Raw genomic sequence first — 22,176 nt, 5'->3', positions numbered from 1 at the left:
TTTTTTTTTTTTTTTTTTTTTACCAACTTCTGCAGTCTGAAATTGACCAAATGCCAAGGGGGCAGGGAATTCACATCTTCTGACCTCCTCTAATCCCACAAGAGGAAGACAGAATCACTATCAGTAGCCCAAGGCCTATTCCTGTGAGGCCAGACATGCTACCTCCCTCCAACCCTTTCATCAATCCTGACACCAACTATTCCTTCTGCAGCACCCACCACCTCTCTGCTGGGTTCGCTAATTCACTGCAATGGCCACACAGAACTTACAGATTATGGGGTTTATTAAGAAAGCAACAGGCTTCAATTCAAATTCAAGAACAAGTTCAGTTTCTCTCAGCCTACTGTCTCTCAGCTGACAGTCTCTCTCCAAGCAGTGTATCTCAGTCTCTCTCTCAGCAATGCATGTCTGTCATGTCTCTCTCTCAGCAATGCATGTCTCTTGTGTCTCTCGGCTGCAGTGAAACATCACATTCTATAAACCTGAGAGAGAACTTCCCAGAAGATTGCTTCTGCCATGGTCAACAGAAATACCCCGAGTGGATAACATTAGCAATCAGGAGCTCCTCAGTTGCTCATGGAAAATTCCACCATGGAGTTTACAAAGACTTATGGCTAAAAAAGCCACCCTACGTAATTTACTACACCTCACCAAACATGCAGTCAAGATGTATTGATTATTTCTGGTGACTGAAATGCAAAAGTTGGAAACAAAGAAGAATCACTAGTAATTAAAAAATATGGCCTTGATGTTAGAAATGATGCCGGAGATTGCATGATAGAATTTTGCAAGACCAATGACTTATTTATTGCCAATACCTTTTTCAACAACATAAATGATGGCTATACATATGGATCTCAACAGATGTAATTAACAGGAAATCATCTGTGGAAAGAGGTGATAGAGAAGCTCAATATCTTCAGCCAAAACAAGGCCAGGAGCTGACTGTTGACCAGACCATCAACTGCTCATATGCAAGTTCAAGTTAAGGCTGGGGAAAATTAAAGCAAGTCCACAAGAACCAAAATATGACATTGATTATATCCTTCCTCAATTTAGAGATGACCTGAAGAATAGATTACATGCATTGAACACAATGACCTAAAACTAGACAAATTGTGGGATGACATCAAGAACATCATGCATGAAGAAAGGGAAGGGTCATTAAAAAGATAGAAAAAGAAGAAATGACCAAAATGGATGTCAGAAGAGACTCTGAAAATTGCTCTTGAACCGAGAGTAGCTAGAACAAATGTAAGAAATGACAAGGTAAAAGAGCTGAACAGAAAATTTCAAAGGGAAGATCAAGAAGGCAAAGTCAATTATTATAACTAAATGTGCAAGGACCCTTGTTAGAAAACAAAAAGGGAAGAACACACTTGGTATTTTTCAAGCTGAAAGAACTGAAGGAAAAAAAATCAAGCCTCAAGTTGCAATACTGAAACATTCTATTGTCAAGATATTTAATGATACAGGAAGCATCAAAAGAGGATAAAAGGAATACACAGAGTCATTGTACAAAAAAAAAAAAAAGGTCAATGTTCAACTGTTGCAGGAGGTGGCAGATGATCAAGAAGCAATGATACTGAAGGAAAAAGTCCAAGCTGCACTGAAGGAATTGGTGAAAAACAAGGCTCCAGGAATTGACAAAATACCCATTGAGTTGCTTCAACAAATGGATGCCACATTGGAGTTACTTACTTGTCTTTGCCAAAAAATTTAGAAGACAGCTATCTGGCCAAATGCCTGGAAGAGATCCGTGTTGTACTCATCCCAAAGAAAGGTGATCCAACAGACCAGAAATTATCAAACAGTCTCATTAATATCACATGCAAGTAAAATTTTGGTGACAATAATTGAAAAATGGTTGCTACAATGTGTTGATAGGAAACTTCCAGAAATGCAAGTTGGATTCAGAAGAGGATGTGGAATGGAAGATATCATTGCTGATGTGAGATAGATCTTGGCTGAAAACAAAGAATACCAGAAAGATGTTTTCCTGTGTTTAATTGACTAAGCAAATCATTTGATTGTGTGGATCATAACAAATTATGCATAATGTTGTGAAGAATGGGAATTCAAGAACACTTAATTGTGCTCATGAGGAAATTGTCAGACTGAACAAGCAGATACTGCATGGTTTAAAATCAAGAAGGGAGTACATCAGGGTTGTATCCTTTCACCATATTTATTCAACCTATATGCTGAGCAAACAATCTGAGAAGCTCAACTGTGTGAAAAAGAGTATGGCATCAGGATTGGGGGAAGAGTCATTAACAACTTGGAATATGCAGATGAACCAACCTTGCTTGCTGAAAGTGAAGATGACTTGAAGCACATACTGATGAAGATTAAAGATTACAGTGTGCAGTATGGATTACAGCTCAACATGAAGAAAACAAAAATCCTCACAACTGGACTGACAAACAGCATCATGATAAAAGGAGAAAAGATTGAAATTGTCAAAGATTTCATATTACTTAGATCCACCATCAACACCCTTGGAAGCCAGACTCAGAAAATCAGACATCAAATTGCATGGGGCAAATCTGCAGCAAAAGACCTTATTAAAGTGTTGAAGAGTAAAGATGTCACTTTGAAGACTAAAGTGCACCTAACACAAGCCATGGTATTTTTAATAGCCTCATATGTATATAAAAGCTGGACTATGAATAAGGAGACTGAAAAAGAGTTGATGCTTTTGAGTTGTGGTGCTGGTGAAGAATACTGAAAGTAACATGGACAGCTAGAAGAACAAACAAATCTGTCCTGCAATAAGTGCAACTAGAATGATCCCTGGAAGTAAGAATGTCCAGACTTTGTCTCACCTACTTTGGTCCTGTTGTCAGAAGGGACCATTCCCTGGAGAAGGATATCATGCTTGGTAAAGTGGAGGGTCAGTGAAAAAAAAAGACCACCCTCAATGAGATGGATTGACATAGTGGCTGCAATGATGAGCTCAAGTATAGCAAAGATTGTGAGTATGGCACATGAGTGGACAGTGTTTCTCTTGTATATAGAAGTTGGAGTTGGAGTTGACTCCATGACACCTAACAACAATATATGTGTTATTGGTGGATCTCAACTGGTGACTTAAGTAAAATGTGGAGACAAAGCTAGCCATTGGAGAGTAACCAGTCCCAAATTTTGGACTGTTTTAAGTTAAGAAAATGTTTTGTGAATGAAACTAGCAAGAAATGGTGGAATTCTAGTTGTAGGAAAAGACTAGAAAGTAGATTTATTAGAGAAGAATCTTAGAACCAAGAACTAGCTAAGATGCTGTCCTGTTAGCTATGAGACTTGGGTTGAGAACTGAAACACATATGTCCTATTATCAAAATGAAATTCCTATGATAGAGGAGGAGGAAAAAAAAAAAAGAAGAACCTCTATTAGGGAATTAGTTTGAGAAACAAGGGGTCAACCAGTTAAAATCGTAGTAAAGATAATGCAGAGAGCAAAACCACTAACATGTAAATTCCAGCAGAGCAGACACCTTGCCTGCCCTTTCATGGCTGTATCTTCAGTGCCTACAACATAGTATGGTACATAAGGGATGATCATTATATATTTTTAAAGAAATAAACTTTGTTGTTGTTAGGTGTCATCGAGTCTTCTCCGACTCATAGCAACCCTATGCACAGCAGAATGAAACACTGCCTGGTCCAGCGCCTGGTCTGTGATCCCTGCTGTACTTAAGCCCATCACCACAGACACTGTGTCAATCCATTTCGTTGAGGGCCTTCCCCTCTTTCATCAACCCTCTACCTTACCAAGCATGGCATCCTTCTCCAGGGAGTGGTCCCTTCTGATAACATGACCAAAGTAGGTAAGAAATAAATATGGGGAACAAAATTCAATGTACACGTAAAAGTGGCTTAACGAATGAACAAATGCACTGCCGTGGAGTCAGGTCCAACTCATAACAATCCCTCTTTGGGTTTCCAAAGGGATAGCACTACAGAATTAGATTGTCCAACCTTCCTTCCTGGGAGTGGCTGGTGGGTTTGAACTGCCAGCCTTCTGCTTAGCAGTCAGGTACCTTAGGTATTATGCCACCAGAGCTCCTAAAAAGTGGCTTAGAGAGAGCAATTTACATATAGCTTACCTTAGTCAAGACTGTTTCAGGGTTAGAGAAAGTCCTTCTTTATCAGACAGAAAAACCAGTGGGCACAGGGGGAAGTTGGAGAAGCAAAGTGCAGGATAGAGAAGAAAGGCTGGCTGGCCCAGTGGTAAAGGCATCCTCCTTCTGCATCTCAACCACTCAGGTCTTTCTAATACCTTAAGAGTTAAGCTAGAAAGCTATTTCAATCATCTTGTATATTAATATGAAATTAGATTAAATTCACATCTAAGCCCTATGAATAAGCTTTCTGAGTCAATTGTATTTGGGGGCTCTTTGTCATAGATACTTAGCCTGACTTAAACTCCTCTCAGGAAATTATGTATTTTTGCCAACTCTACTCTTCTATGAACTTAGTTTCTTTTTTTTTATTTTTGACAAGAGTGCTCTCCCTCAAGTTGATGGCAGACTTACCTCCATGATTTTAACTTTCTGTCTGAGGATTTGTTTCATAGAATTAATCAGATTTTTCCCATTTTATGACCCTGCACTGTGTTCTCTGTCCAAAATGCTTTTCATCCAGATCCTTGCATCATTTACATCTCAGTTCAGATATTAAAAACCAAACTCACTGCCGTCAAGTTGAACCCAACGTATAGCGACCCCTCCTCGGGTTTCCAACGTGGTATCACTACGGAAGTAGACTGCCCAACCTTCCTTCTGAGGAGTGGCTGGTGGGTTTGAACCTCCAGCCTTCTGGTTAGCAGTCAAATGCCTCAGACACTATCTAGTCCCCAGTCCTCACCCCATAGTGCACTCTGTCTTCCATTACTCTGCCATATTTCCTTTAGAGCATTTGCCACTATCTAAAATTGATTTATTTACTTGTTTACATGTTACTTGGCTTAGATAGTGAAAACTTTGAGCAGTGGGGCTCTATTTATCTTCATCACTGGTATATCTCTAGTCCCTAGTACTATGCCTAAAGAGAGCAGATGTTCAACAAATATTGGTTGAATAATTGAATCTCCTATGGGACTCCAAGAAGCTCTGGTGGAATGGTGGTTAAAGCATTCAGCCGCTAACCAAATGTCCAGCCACTTGAACCCACAAGCTGCTTCATGGGAGAAAGATGAGGCAGCCTGCTTCCATAAAGATTTACAGGCTTGGAAACTCCATGGTGCAGTTCTACTCTGTCCTATAGGGTTACTATGAGTCACAATTGACTCAATGACAGTGAGTTTGGTTTTGGTTTTTAGGGCTTCAAGATTATAGGTTGTAGCATCCTTGGGTAGATAGAAGTCTCAAGGTAAATATATAAAATGATAGTCTAGTGTGATTGAAGGTTTGGTAAAATTACAACTGGATCTCGTACATTTCCTCTAAAAATTTTTCTTTATGTATAGGAGCTTATACTTATTGATTTGGAGAGCCCAAAGGAACCACCTAGAATGATTTAGGAATAGAAAGTTTTAGAAATGAGAAAGTTACAATTCCTGAGAAATTGGAGTATGTTTCTATTTAATAATGAAATGTTCTATTGTTATTCCACCGTCAATTAATTTCTTGACATAAAGAAGGGAACCATATTATACCAAAGCGACAAATGGAAAAACAAAACCAAACAAACCAAACAAAACCAAACAAAAAAATTTTCTGTCTCATTGACCCTTGCTGTCAGTGCTGGGGTGAGACAGTATATCTCATTGTTGTTTTGATTTACATTGAAAAAAGAGCCACATTCTTTTAAGCTATGATGGAATATAAATAAACTGCAGCCCAAATTCAGGCTTCTCATATTTAATTTATTTATTCATAATTTTATAAAAATATACCAAATATACTTAATAGTTCATTATTTTCTGGCAATGAATACATATAAAAGAATTAAACACGGGATTCTAAAACCTGATTTGTGACTGATTCTTATTTTTTTCTTCTTAATACTAGGTCAGCTGTGTCCAGTGCAGCCAGGAACTCTGATGTACTACTAGAAAGCATGTGGGCTCTATAACCTCTTAGTCATTTTCTCTATTTAATTTCTGTTGAAGAATTTCACTGTATCCTTTGGGTATCTCCATTTCATTCATTAATGAGTCCTGGGGATATGAAATGAATGATGGAACTGAGCTGTCAGGCGGGAGAGAGATACTGTGATTTTTTTCCCCTATGTGATATTGCTACTTTCATCTTGACTCTCCTGCTTCAGGTCCCTATCATATAGGCCTATATTTTCAATGAAGAACTAAATAAAAGCTTAACATTAATTTATTTTAGTTTTCTACTGCTTATTAACTCATTCTTACTTCCATTTTTAGATTTTAGGGTCTTATTCTAAGTTTCTTGGCAGATTATAATGAACTAGTTTAAATTATGGTGATTTGAGTTTTTAGGCCTTTTGGATAAATTATTAATATGAAAGATAGAGGAAAAGCAAGTCTACCATTTAGTTTTATTTTTGTTAACTCCCCATGAAGCATTTCTAGAGTAGTGTTAGGACACAATAGACAAGGCAAAGTAATTTGCATTTAATAGTCCATGTTTGAGCTTTTGAAAATATCTGCATAGCATCATTTTTTGTTGCTTTTCTTTGTAGGCAAAGATTACTGTTTCAATGTTAGGCTAGCTGTATAATTCACTGAAATAAATGGTTTTACATTCTATTTTACTTGGAGAAGAAAGAGAAGTCAAATTCTGACACTGGGGTATTGGCTATGTATGCCTTTTCACTCCTCTGCATTATACTTGTTCATTCATACATACGTGTTCGTTTATCTTATAGGAGAACTTGAAGTGTCAGAAACCTAAATGTAACTACCTCATACTGAACTTAAACCTGTTTTACTTTGTTTCCCCAATGTGTCCATCACTTCTGTAGCCTTCATTGAGACTGATGCCTTCATCACTCACCAGGTTTTCCAAGACAAAAATCTTCAACTAATCCTTAATTCCTTCTTTTGCCTCATATTTCCACATCTAATTGGTTCCCATTTCCTGTCAATTCCACCTTTTAAATATCATGCAGATTTTGCCTGTCCCCTAACTCTGCTGCCACACCCCTTAGTTTGGGCCCCCGTCATCTCTTGCATGTTTTATGAATAACCCACTTCTAAAGCTACCGCTCCTTTCCTATCCCAGCCACTTCCTAGTATTTTCCTGTAACTAGGAAAGTATTTATGAGGTCTTAAATCACTGTACTTTTTTTGTCCATAATGAGACATTTGCTTTGTTGAAAGATGAAAGAGTTTTCTAGATTACAGAAATAATCCTTTATAGATTTGGCCTTTGCATACTTGTTTGTCCAGCCAGACCAAATCATAGAGTTCTACCTGCCTGCAGGCACAGATTGCTGTTTTACTGTTAGGCAAGCCCCATAATTCACTTAAATGAATAGTTATGCATTATATTTCACTGGGAAAAAGAAGATAAGCCAACTTCTGACACTGGCATATTGACTCTGCTTTTCCACATCACTGCCTGTGCTGGGAGAAGCAACCTGGAGAGGGTAAGAGAGGAATAGGAATTGAGGTAGGAGTATTCAAGCTTTTACTTCATAGTTGTACCTCTTGGGCTGGAGGGGACTCTAGGACAGCACAGATAAATTATAAAGTCAAGGAAAGCTGGGACTAGTGCCTCGTTTTTCTGGGTCTGTCCTGGGGAGACCAAAATTTCTTGGAGAAGATTGTTGTTTATTGTGTGCTGCTAGGAGCAGTGATGGTGGCAGAAGGTATCCAAATAAATGGACCAGTGTGGCCATAAGAGATCAAGAAGTTCCCATATACCCCAAAGGAAGTGTGTGGAAGCTTTGAGGGCACAGGTAAATTAGATTCAATGTGTGGCTGGGATGAGGAATCCAGGAGTATGGTACCCAGAAGACCAGAGGGGAGAAGGCGCTCCGCAACGGATTTTAGCACAGGCATCTCTATGAAGGCACTCTCAGAAGAAAGCAAGCTGAAGGAAGATCTGTCTTCTTGGCTCCTTGAAAATGCATAAGCTCTGATACCCTGATGCCAGAGACAAACTTAGAATAGAGGAGGTGGAGAACAGAACTCCAAAGGAAAGAATCAGTCTTGATATGGAGTTTAACCTTTAAACTTTGAATTAATTCAAATATGTGGCACATTTCTTAAGTGAGAAGAAACCAAATTATCTTTGGCATATTTTTATCCCTAGTTTTTGTCATAAGCTAGAATGGAGTTTTATAGAAAATAGAATTACATTTCCTTGCCCTACCTTGCATATCTGAATGATTCTGAATACAATTAGACCCAACTATGATAAATTTACTTCCTATACATACACCTTCACAGGATCCTTCTTGCCTATAATATGAATCATACTCATTTGAAGAAAAGTTATCTGTCCTCTTCTCCCACCACTTCTGTCAGCTTCTGCGGGATCAGCCCACAATGAACAGAGACCCCGTGCACAATGGAATGAAATGCTGCCTGGTGCAGCACCATCACTATGGTTGGTTGCAGATTGTACTGTTGTGATTCATCGGGTTTTCATTGGCTGGTTTTCAGAAGTAGCTGGCCAGGCTTTTCTTCCTAGTCTATCTTAGTTTGGAAGTTCTGCTAAAACCTGTTTAGCATGATAGCAACATGCAAGTCTCCACATGACAGTGGCTGTACATGAGGTTCTTTGGCTGGGAATTCAACTATGTCTTCCACATGGAAGGTGAGAATTCTATCATCAGACCACAAGTGCCTCTTACCTCCCACCACTATCCCTTGCAATTCTTATATTCCATGTACTCTAAATTTCTGTCTAATCGTTGGACCCCAAAATTGCTTCATTTCTTTGGGACACTGTATCTACTATTTCTGGACCTGGTGTGTCCTTTCCCTGTGTTGCACCTGGTAGACTACTGCTCACTCACTGAGATGTACAGAAAGCTGCTGTGGCTCCAGACTTCAGGTATCGTAACTCTGTTTTTACATGTTTGCCCGCTACTCCATTAACTCAGCCCAAGCAGTATTGGCAATGTTTGTTGAATAAATTAACTAATGACACTAATGAAATCTTGTAACAATTGTTGTCCTCTGTTTACAGTACATTTCCTCCTGAATACCCTGGTGAACTTTCCTATTTGCTTGTCAGATAATTACTTTAAAGTCTAATCTCAGAGTAAAAATAGTAAAGCTAGGGTTTGTGAAATTTTTGTTCAGAAAAAAAAAACATTTAAATTCATGACACTAATGGCCATTAATATTCTCTTTCAAACAAACTTCTTGACTGAAAACAAGGATTTTCAAATTAATCCCTATCACTCAGTAAAGTGTCTATTACCTAACTCTTTGTGTTTTGATCCTGAGAATACAGAATATTTAAATCTTGTTTATTGGGAAGATGTGTACATAAACTCCCAGAATATAATTTCTGTGCATAAATGAAATAAACCTGAAATAGTTTCAGAAAGAAAAAAAAAAAAAGCAGAGTGAAAAGTGTAACACTTTTGTAAGGTCCACAGTATTCCCCCAAAGTGGAAAATTACTACCAGGAAACTTGGCATCGTGAACTTATTTTAAAAATTAGTAGATTTTTATGACCCAGAACGTGATAGCATTCATGAAATATTATTTTCCAAGACGACTTTTAATCAGAATAGATTAGCTAGAACTAAAGGTAAAACACTCAGTGAGATGGATTGACACAATGGCTGCAACAATAGGCTCAACCACAATGATTGTGAGGATGGTGCAGGTTTCATCCTGTGGTACATAGGTCACTACGAGTTGCAACTGACTCAATGGGACCTAATAATAACAGGTAGTGTCATACATTTGTGTGTGTATGGGTGTGTGCTGAGAAAAATTAACTCCATGGCTGTTCTATAGAACACAGAGGCATTTACAGACAGAATACCTGAGTTTTAATCCTGAATTTGCCACTAGGTAGCTACGTGACATTGAGTAACTTCCTTAGCTTCTTTGAAAATGAAGGATTGTGACAGAGATTATCCAAGATTATTTCATGATTTGTATTTTGTTGCTAGCTAAATTGAAGCTGAGAAATAGAAGATTAAAGGAGATCAGTAAAAGCATAGATTGTTGTTGTTGTTGTTTTTGTTGTTTGCCGTCGAGTCGGCCCCGACTCATAGCGACCCCTCCCTGGGTTTCCGAGGCAGTATCACTACGGAGGTAGGATTGCCCAACCTTCCTTCCGAGGAGTGGCTGGTGGGTTTGAGTAACCAGCCTTCTGGTGAGCAGTCAAGTGCCTTAGGCACTATTAGAGAAACATAAAATGGAAAGAATAAAATTAAAAATGTAAATGGTATAGATTTCAAAACACAGACAATAAGCAAGTAAACTGAGTTTGTGAAAAATACTCTACCTCAGTTATATTTTCAATAAAACTAGAACAAACAGCTTCTTCTCTTAAAACTTAACATTTTCAGTTGTTGTTGTTAGGTGCTGTCAAGTTGACTCTGACTCATAGTGACCCTATGAACAGAACGAAATACAGCCCGATTGTGCTCCATCCAGACAATCCTTGCTATACGTGAGCATTGTTGCAGCAATTGTGTCAATCCCTCTTGTTGAAGGTCTTCCCCTTTTTTGCTGACCCTCCACTTTACCAAGCATGGTATCTTTCTCCAGGAAATGGTCCCTTCTGACAATATGACCAAAGTAGGTGAGACGAAGTCTGGCCATTTACACTACAAAGGAGCGTTCTGGCTGCACTTGTAGGACAGATTTGCTCATTCTTCTGGCAGTCCATGGTATTTTCAATATTCTTTGCCAACACCACAGTTCAAAGGCATCAACTCTCTCTTCAGTCTTCCTTATTCATTGTCGAGCATTCATACACATATGAGGTGATAAAAATACCATGGCTTGGCTTATGCATACCTTACTGTTCAAAGTGACATCTTTCCTCTTCAATACTTCAAAGAGGTTTTTTGCAGCAGATTTTCCCAGTGCAACACCATATTTGATTTCTTAACTGCTGCTTCCATGGGTGTTGATTGTGGATCCAAGTAAAATGAAATCCTTGACAACTTCAGTCTTTTCTCTATTTAATGTGATGTTGCTTATTGGTTCATTTGTGAAAATTTTTGTTTTTTATGTTGAGGTGTAATCCATGCTGAAGACTGTAATCTTTGATCTTCATCAGGAACTGCTTCTGGTCCTCTTCACTTTCAGCAAGCAAGGTTGTGTCATCTGCATGGGGCAAGTTTTTAATGATTCTTCCTCCAATCCTAATGCCCCATTCTTCTTCATATACTCCAGCTTCTTGGATTATTCACTCAACATACAGAGTGGCTATGGTGAAAGGATACAAGCCTGCTGCACACCCTTCCTGATTTTAAACCATGCAATATCCCCTTGCTCTGCTCAAATAATAGCCTCTTGGTCTATGTGCAGGTTCCTCATGAGTACAATTAAGCATTCTGGATTTCTCATTCTTTACAATCCAAAATTTATTATGATCCACACCATCAAATGCTGTTGGGTAGTCAATAAAACACAGGTAAACATCTTTCTGGTATTCTTTGCTTTCAGCTACGATCTATCTGACATCAGCAGTGATATCCCTCACTTCATGCCATCTTCTGAATCCAGCGTGCATTTCTGGAAGTTCCCTACCAATATACTGATGCAAACATTTTTAAATTATCTTCAGCAATATTTTAATTGCATGTGATATGAATGATACTGTTTGGTAATTTTCAATTTCTGTTGGATCACTTTCTTTGGAATGGGCACAAATATAGGTGTTTTCTAGTTGGCTGGCCAGGTAGCTCTCTTCCACTTTTTTTTGTCATAGACAACTAAGCATCTCCAGCACTGCATCCATTTGTTGAAACATCTCAGTGGGTATTCCATCAATTCCTAGAGCCCTGTTTTTCACCAATTCCTTCAATTCCATTGTTCTTGATCATATGCTACCTCCTGAAATGATTAAACATCGACCAATTCTTTTTTGTACAGTGACTCAGTGTTTTCCTTCTTTCTGTTTTTGATGCTTCCTGTACCATTCAATATTTTGTTCATAGAATCCTTTGATATTGCAATTTGAGGCTTAATTTTTTTCTTCAGTTCTTTCAGCTTGAGAAATGCTGAACGTGTTCTTCCCTTTTGCTTTTCTAATTCCAGGTCTTTGCACATTTCATTATAATACTTTACTTTGTCTTCTTGAGGTATCCTTTGAAAATCTATGTCCAACTCTTTTATTTCAACATTTCTTCCTTTTTCTTTTGCTACTTTCTGTTCAAGAGCAAGGTTCAGAGTCTGTTCGAATATTCATTTTGTCTTTTTTACTTTCTTCACATACAATGCTCTTGATATCATCCTGCAACTCATGTGGTCTTCAGTCACTCCTGTTCAGTGTGTCAAATCTATTCTTCAAATGGTCTCTAAATTCAGTGGGATATACTCAAGGTCATATTTTGGCTTTTGTATGCTTGTTTTAATTTTCTTCAGTTTCAACTTGAACTTGCACAGTAAAAATTGATGGTCAGCTCCTGGCCATGTTTTGACTGATGATATTGAACTTCTTCGTTGCCTCTTTCCACAGATGTAGTCAATTTGACTTCTGAGTATTACATCTGGTGAGAACCACAAGTAGAGTTGCCACTTATGTTGTTGGAAAAGGTATTTTCAATGAATAAGTCATTGATCTTGCAAAATTCTGTCATGCAATATCCAGCTTCATTTCTACCTATAGGCCAAGGTCTTATTTTCCAGCTAATGATGCCGCTTCTTTGTTACCAACTTTCACATCCCAATCACCAGTAATTATCAGTATATCTTGTTGCAGGTTTATTTGATTTCAGACTGCAGAAGGTAGTGAAAATCTTCAATTTCTTCATCTTTTGCTTCGGTGGTTGATGCGTAAATTTGAGTAATAGTTGTATTAACTGGTCTTCCTTGTAAGTATAAGGATATTGTCCTATTACTGACAGCATTGTACTTCTGCATAGATCTTGAAATGTTCTTTTTAATAATGAACGTGATGCCATTCCTCTTCAATTTGTCATTGCCATCATAGTAGACCATAACTCTCTGATTCCAGATGACCAAAAATAGTCCATTTCAGCTCACCATTGCCTAGAATACCAATCTTTACACATTCCATTTCATTTTTGACAACTTCCAATTTTCTTATGTTCATACTTTGTACATTCTAAGTTCCAATTATTAATGAATATTTTCAGCTGTTTCTTCCCCTTTTGAGTCATGCCCCATCAGCGAATCAAGGTCCCAAAAGCTTTACTCCATCCGTGTCATTAAAGTCGACTCTACTTGGAGGAGGCAGCTCTTCCCCAGTTGTACTTTGAGTGTCTTCTGACCTGAGGGGGCTCATCTTCTGGCAGTAAATCAGACAGTGTTTCAGGGCTATTCATAAAGTTTTCCAGTAATATATCAGACAGTACTTCACTAATATTCATAAGGTTTTCAGTGGCCAATTTCTTTCAGAAGTATATGGTCCCATCCTTCTTCCCAGTCTGTCTTAGTCTGGAAGGTCCACTAAAACCTGCCCACCATGGTGACCCTAATGATATTTGAAACACCAGTGGCATAACCTTCAGCTTCACAGCAACATGCAAGTCACTGCAGTATGACAAACTGACAGATGAGTGGTGGAACATTTTCAGAGTAAGGCAATATTTTAAGCTTTTAATCCTAGGTCATATCTAAATATTATCTATCTACCTTCCTATCTATTTAAAGAGTTCTGGTGGCATAGTGCCTAAGGCATTAGACTGCTAACCAGAATATTGGTGGTTCAAACCCACTAGCACTCCAGTGAAGGAAGACTGGGCAATCTATTTCTGTAAAGATTTACTGCCTTGGAAACACAAAGTGGGTCACCATGAGTCAGAATTGACTCTATGGCAATGAGTTTGGTTTTGGTTTGGTCCTATCTATTTTTATCTATCTATCTATGTATAAATCACCTATCAGCTCTCTATCTACATAGATAGATGTAGATATATAGTTTTGGTTCTTATTCCATTTTTGATTTTTTTTTTGAAATTTCCAGGTTCCCCCCTTTTTTCCTTGTTGTTTTTTTTTCTTTTTTTTTTCCCTTTGGAGTCTAAAATCTAAAGTAGAATATGTGTCATTTTATGGTAGGCAAGATAATATAAACAGAGTAGTATACACATAGCAGGTTTAAGTAAATAACATACATAAGTTGTCAGTACATGGTCAAAATCACCAGTAATTATCAAAATATCTTGATTGCATGTTTATTCAATTTCAGACTGCAGAACTTGGTAAAAATCTTCAGTTTTTTCATCTTTTGCTTTGGTAGTAGGTGCATAAATTGATTGATTGTGTAGAAAAGCTAAAACCTCTCCTAGGAAAGATGTTGTTGTTGTTATGTGCCGTCGAGTCGGTCCCAACTCATAGCGACCCCTCCTTGGGTTTCCGAGGCAGTATCACCACGGAAGTAGATTGCCCCATCTTCCTTCTGAGGAGTGGCTGGTGGGTTTGAACCACCAGCCTTCTGGTTAGCAGTCAAGTGCCTTAGCCACTATGCTAGCAGAGCTCCTCCTAGGAAAGATATCTGCTATCAAATATTTCTTCCTTTCTGAGATTCAATTATATGTTCATATTTTATTATAAAATTTAAACATAGCCAAGAAAGAAAATTGAAGAATACAAAAATATGTAAGAAGGGTGGTAAATGACACAACCACCATGATTTGCCATGCATGGACATGTACACAGTCACTGCAGGTATGTTCTCTTAAGATTTTAATATGATAAGAATCTGTTATAATAATACATGCCCAAGATAAGTGATATGACTATAAAATTTTTTAAAACTGCTTTATTTGAAAAGGCTGTTAGTTTTAATTCACCAGCTACTCCATGGAGATGCTGAGGCAGTCTGCTTCCTTAAAGAAATACAGCCTTGGAAACCCAATGGGAGTCACTATGTGTTAGAATCGACTCAGTGGCAATAGCAATGGCAATGAGTATTATTTTTTTAAAAATCTATTTCTTTGAAGAAGTAAATGAATTGTTATCACATGTTATTTTAGTCTGTTTGAGTGTATTTTGATAAAAGTATTTAAGCCTGTTATTTAACTAGGTTAGCACCCTAGTTTAAAATAAATCTCAGAAATTTCACTTAAAGGATGGTACATAACTTTAAGCTTTCAATGGAAAGAGTTTACTTTGTTTTTTCGTCCTAGAAAAATAGTCAGAATCAGACAGATCAATAAATGTAAAATAACTTCATTTTATATTAATCAAATGGATTTTACATTAATCAGATGCATTTTACTAATGTAGACTTTACCTAGACCATTACACTATTCCAGTAATTTTATTATTTGTTGCTAAGTTGATTCCAACTCACTGTGACCCCATGTGTGCAGAGTAGAACTGCTCCCCAGAGTTTTCAAAGCGTGACCTTTCAGAAACAGATCACCAAGACTGTCCTTTGAGGTGTTTTTGGGTGAGTTCAAACCATCAACCTTTCATCTAGTAGTTGAGCACTAGTAGTTAACCTTTTACTCCACCCAGGGATTCTCATTCCAATGATAGCCAGGAGTTAACCAAAGAATGCAACAATAACATGTTCAGTTGCTCAGAGGTCCAATGGCAACAACTTGTTGTTAGTTGCTATTGAGTTTATTCTGACTCATAATGACCACATGTGTAGCAGAAAGTAAAACTGCCCAGTCCTGTGCTGTGCTCACAATCATTGCTATGGTTGAGACCACTGTTGCAGCCGCTGTGTCAATCCATCTTCCCCTTTTTCATTGACCCTATACTTTACCAAGCATTACGCTCTCCCTCAGGGACTGGTCCCTCTGATAACGTGCCCAAAGTACATCAGACTAAATCTTACCATCCTTGCTTCTAAGGAGCATTCTGGCTGTACTTCTTCCAAAAGATTTGTTGGTTCTGGCAGTTTGTATTTAATGTTGTTGTTGTTGTATTTTTTGCCAATACCATATTTCAAAGATATCAACTCTTTATTCTTCCTTATTCATTGTCCAGCTTTCACATGCTTATGATGCAATTGAAATAGCATAGCTGGGTAAGATACACCTTAGTCTTCAAAGTAGCATGTTTGCTTTTTAAAGAGGCCTTTGGCAGAAGATTTGACCAGTGTAATATGTCATTTGATTTTCTTGAACATTGTTTCCATGGACATTGATTACAGATCCAAGTAAAATGAAATCCTTGACAACTTTATATTTTCTCCATTTATCATGATGTTGCTCATTGGTACAGTTGTAAGGATTTTTGTTTTATTTATATTGAGATATAATCCATACTGAAAGGTATACTCTTTGATCTTCACCAGTAAGTACTTCAAGTCCTCCTCCCTTTCAGTAAGCAAGGTTGTGTCATCCAGATATGGAAGGTTGTTAACGAGTCTTCCTCCAATACTGATGCCACACTCTTCTTTATAGAGTCCAGCTTTTATTTGCTCAGCATAGAGATTGAATACGTATGGTGAAAAGATTCAACCTTGGTAGAAAAATTAATAATTCTTTCTACAGTATCTGTGCCTGGTTCCCAGATGAAAAGATCTTTTGGTCATTTGTATTGTTAGGCCTTTGGTTGTCATTGATATTGGACATTGTATTTTGCAGGTAGAATGAAGATATTTTGGAGGGAAAGATTTTCTCAGAATTATTTTATTTTTACTTTTCTCAAATAAAGCAGGAGACTTGGTTTTCATTCTCTCTTGTTGTTGTTGTTTTTTAGGTGCCGTTGAGTCAACTCCAACTCATAGTGACCCAGTACACAACAGAATGAAACACTGCCCTGTCCTGTGCCAGCCTCATAATCCTTGCTATACCTGAGCCTATCATTGCAGCCACTGTGTCAATCTATCTAATTGAGGGCCTTCCCCTTTTTCATTGCCCCTCCACTTTGTTGTTGTTAGGTGCCATCAATTTGTCTCTGACTCATAGCGACTCCATGCACAGCAGAATGAAATATTGTCTGGTACCACACCAGCTCCATGATCCCTGAAATACTCGAGCCCATCGTTGCAGCCACTGTGTCAATCCATCTCTTTGAGGGCCTTCCCTCCTTAGTGACCCTCCATCTTACCAAGCATGATATCTTTCTCCAGGGAATGGTACCTTCTGACAACATGACCAAAGTAGGTGACAAAAGTCTGGCCATTTTCACTTCCAAGAAGCATTCCAGCTGGACTTCTTCCAGGACAGGTCTGTTAGTTCTTTTAGCACTCCATGATACTTTCAGCATTCTTTGCCAGCACCACAACTCAAAAGGATTAACTCTTCTTCGGCCTTCCTTATTCACTGTCCAGCTCTCACATGCATATGAGGCAATTGAAAATACCATGGCTTGTCTCAGGCACACCTTATTCCTCAAGGAGACATCTTTGCTCTTCAGCACTTGGAAGTGGTCTTTTGCAGCCAATTTGTGCAGTGCTATATGTCATCTGATGTTCTGACTGCTGCTTCCATTAGGTTGATTGTAGAACCAAGTAATATGAAGTCTTTTACAACTTCAATATTTTCTCCATTTGTTGTGATGGTGCTTATAGGTCAAGTTGTGAGGATTTTTGTTTTCTTTATATTGAGATGTGATCCATACTGCAGACTGTAGTCTTCAATCTTTGTCAGTAAGTGCTTCAAGTCATCCTCATTTTCAGCAAGCAAAGTTGTATTGTCAGCATATCACAGGTTAATGATTCTTCCTCCAATCATGATGTCACATTCTTCTTCATAGAGCACAACTCCTCAGATCAGTTGCTTAGCATACAGCATAAAGATTCAATAAGTGTGGTGAAAAGATATAACCCTGGTACACTCCCTTCTTACTTTAAACCATTCAGTGTCCCCTTGTTCTCTTTGAATGACAGCCTCCTGGTCTATGTACAGGTTTCTCATGAGTACAACCAAATGTTCTGGAATTCCCATTCTTCTCAATGTTACTCATAATTTGTTATGATCCATACAATCAAATCCTTTTCCATAGTCAATAAAACACAAGTAAACATCTTTCTGGTATTCTTTGCTTTGAGCCAAGATCCATCTGACATCAGCAATGATATCTCTCACTCCACGTCCTCTTCTCAATCCAGCTTGCAATTCTGAAAATTGTCTGTCAATATACTGCTGCAACCATTTTTTAATGCATTTTATTGAAATATAAGTTATGTGCAGTGAAATACATAAAAACTAAAGTAAGATGGGTCAAGGCATTTTTTTTTTTTTGCAGTGTTCCCTCCCCTCCTCTCCCACCCCCAGTAACCAACAAAGGAAGTTTCCCTCAATTTATAAACCTTTCCTTGACCCTCCACAGCAACAAACTAATACTATATTTGTCCTTCTGTGAATGACTTATTTCACTCAGCATAATGTCCTCCAAGTTCATCCATACTATGCAGTGTTTTGCAGATTCTACATCACTCTTTAGTGCTGCAAAGCATTCCATTGTGTGTATGGACCATAGTTTGTTCATCCACTCTTCCACCAATGGGTACATAGGTTGTTTCCATCTTTTTGCTATTGTAACTAGTCCTGTGATGAACATGTTGTTGTTGTTATGTGCCATCGAGTTGGACCCGACTCATAGCAACCCCTCCTTGGGTTTCCAGGGCAGTTGTAGATCTACAGAAGTAGATTGCCCACCCTTCCTTCCAAGGAGTGGCTGGTGGGTTTGAACCACCAGCCTTCTGGTTAGCAGTCAAGTGCCTTATGCACTACGCTACCAGAGCTCTGTTCCTGTCCTGATTCTCACCTCTTTAGGATATATACTTAGTAATGGGATTGCTGGGTCAAATGGTATCTCCAATGCCAGCTTTCTAAGTAATCACCATACTGCTTTCCACAGTGGTTGTATCACTTCACAGTCCCCCTAGCAGTGTATGAGAGTCTCAATTTCTCCACATCCCTGTCAGCATTTATTTTCTGTCTTATTGAACCTTGCCATCAGTACTGGGGTGAGATTGCATCTCATTGTTGTTTTGATTTGCATCTCTCTGATGGACAATGTTTATGAGCATCTCTTCATGTATTAGCTGGCCACTTGAACATCCTCCTTGGTGAAGTGTCTATTCATGTCCTCTGACTATTTTTCAGTTGGATTGTTAATTCCTTTGCTGTTGTGGCATTGGAGTTTTCTATAAATCTTAGAGATATGTCCCTTACCAGATATGTAACCATTGGCAAATATGAATTTGTTGCTGTCATTTTTGTTATGTGCTTTTTTGTGGTGTTGATTTCTTTGTTCTATATAATCTTCTATGCCTAGCTCATTTTGTTTATGAATCATGTTATCACTTTCTTTGTTGTTATTGTTTTAGTATTTGCTAAATATTTGTACTGGTCCTCTTTTTTATTTTGATGTGAAGGTTTATCATTTTTCTTTGTAATTTATAGTTTTCTTCCCAAGTTTAGAACAGTCTGTTTTATCTTGTACTTGTCTTGACTTCCCTACCATCTACAAATTCTGCAATGACAGTTTTTTCTCTCTTTTTGGTTTGTAGTTGTCCTTACTTGTCAATTGGTATCTCTGGTTCCCTGTTTACAATCCTGTAGGCTTATTTACTTTGGATACTTCCATACCTGCATTGGTTTCTGGGTTATGTCATCATGTGTGTTAATGGTCACTTGTTCGCTGTTGTTTCTTCTCTGTCCAAAGGGCTCCCTTTAGCATCTAATGTAAGATTGGTCTGGTTTTAACAAATTCCCTTAATTTCTGCTTATCTGGAAATGTTCTAATTTCACCATTATATTTGAGGGACATTTTTGCTGGGTACATAATTCTTGGTTGGAAAATTTTCTCTTTCAGGGTTTTAAATATACCATCCCATTGTCTTCTCACCTGCATGGTTTCTGCCAAGAAATCTGAGCTTAGTCTTATTGGTTGCCCCTTGTAGGTAACTTTTCATTTTTCTTGCACTGCTTCAGGATTCTTTCATTGTCTTTGGTTTTGGTGAGTTTGATGATGATATGTCTTGGTTATTTTCTTTTGGGGTCTATCTTGTGTGGGGTTGTTTGGACTTCCTGAATGGACATATGCTCATTTTTTATCATGCCAGGAAATTTCTCTTCCAACAAATCTTTGACAATTTTCTCTGTGGTTTTATTTGTCTTATCCTGTTCTGGAATTCTGATTATACGTAGGTTATTCCTTTTGATAGTATCCCACATGAACCTTAGGCTTTCTTCATTTTGTTTTGATCTTTTCTCTGATTGATACCTTTCCAAAGAAGTATTGATGTATTTGCCTTCAATCTCACTAATTCTGCCTTCCATTGATTCAATTCTACTCCTTTGTCTGTTCAGTGTCTTATCTATTTCTGAAAATTTAGTGTTAATCTTCTGGATTTCTGTGTGTAGATTTTGTATCATTTCTAATTTTTCACTCATTTTGTCATTGTTTTCTTGTATTTTCTTTCAAAATTGTAGAGTTTTCTCTGTGTTTTCCTCAATTTTGTCAGCGTTTTCCTTGATCTGCTTCTCTATTCATTGAGGATATCTAAATATAATTCTTTTGAATTCCTTATCAGGGCATTCCAATGCTGCATCGTCCTCAGGGATGTGTTTTGGGTCTGTATCCTGGTGCCTTGCTTCTCCTGCTTTATTTTGCTTCTTTGTGTGGACGGTGCTGCTCTGTTGTCTTCAAGGCATCATGATGTTTTTGTGTTTATATTTAATTGGTGATTCTATGTTGGAGTGACTTACCCACGATTTTTGTTTTCTTTGTATTGTTTGTATGTTACCTACACAAGCAGGGTAATGTTTTTTGCTCCTCTATTCGCTAGTTGATAGCACTTATACACTCACCACCTGTCTCCTTTCCTGTTGTCAGCCTCTCATATGTCCCTGCTTGGCAAACAAGCCTATTCTTAGGTTCCTGGGATCCTAATGAGAATTCTGTCACTTTAAAATTGAAAATGGCTGCCACTTGTAAAGATTCAAAATGGATACACCCTTAGTCACTTTAAATATCCAAAATGGATGCCATGTGTGAACAATCAAAATGGCTGTGCCCTGCGGACAGTGGAAAGTCCATAGCTCAGGTTGTCTCCCTCCTTGCTGTTTCCCTTCCTAGTCATAGGCCACCAGTGCAGTTGTCCCTGCAGCCGTTGGTGACCAGGGCTGATCTTTAGGTCAAGTGCCAGGTCCCAACACCACTTGGAAATATTCAGGCTGTTGGTCCTGTCAGAGTAGCTGACAGTCGGCAGCTCCAATCATCTTGATACTCATTGTTTTCATTCAGGTTTTTCAACTAGTTAGTGCCTAATCCACTTCTGTATACTTCCTTTCAAAGCTCAGGGCTCCAGTATTTTCTTCTGTATCTCTGTCAATTGGTTTCCTTTTCTTTATTGAAGAAGGTCTGTGTTGGTTGTGTGCCTGCTCCTCCATTTACCCAGCTGTAACCATTTTTGAATTATCTTCAGTAAGATTTTACTTGCATGTATATTAATGATATTGTTCAATAATTTCCACATTCTGTGGGATCACCTTTCTTTGGAATGGGTACAAATATGGATGTCTTCCAGTCAGTTGGCCAGGTAGCTCTCTTCCAGATTTCTTGGCATAGCTGAGTGAGTGTCTCCAGCATGGGATCCATTAAAATATCTCAATGGGTATTCCATCAATTCCTGTAGCCTTTTTTCACTAGTTTCTTCAAGCAGCTTCAACATCTTCCTTCAATACCATTGGTTCTTGATCATATACCACCTCCTGAAATGAATGAATATCAACCAGTTCTTTTTGGTACAGTGACTGTGTATTCCTTCCAACTTCTTCTTCTTTTTAATTTTTATTATGATTTGGGTGAAAGTTTACAGAGCAAATTCATTTTCCATACAGTAGTTCATGCACATTTTGTCTCATGGCAGTGACTGCAATTTCCCACAATATAACAGCTCTCTTCATACTTCCTCCCCATAGTTACCTCTTCCATGCACTCTTGGCCTTGCCATCTCCTTATGCATACACTGCTCTTCTGTTCTCCCATGACTGATTGTTCCAAGGTGTGTATCAACCTGATGTAAAGGTTCAGCACATATTCCTGTGTTTTATTTGGCTGGAAGCCACAGGAATGGGTTCAATTCCAGACCTGAAGGCAGCTAGGAACAACAATCTCAGGGGTTTCACCAGGCTCTATCAGACCAGCAAATCTGGTCTTTTTTTTTTTTTTTT

The sequence above is a fragment of the Orycteropus afer genome, unplaced genomic scaffold (assembly GCF_000298275.1).
Source record: "Orycteropus afer afer isolate SDZICR_OR568_19922 unplaced genomic scaffold, OryAfe1.0 scaffold00011, whole genome shotgun sequence".
In the NCBI taxonomy this organism is placed as follows: domain Eukaryota; kingdom Metazoa; phylum Chordata; class Mammalia; order Tubulidentata; family Orycteropodidae; genus Orycteropus; species Orycteropus afer.
The sequence above is the reverse complement of the archived record's forward strand: the minus strand, read 5'-3'. Positions refer to the sequence as shown.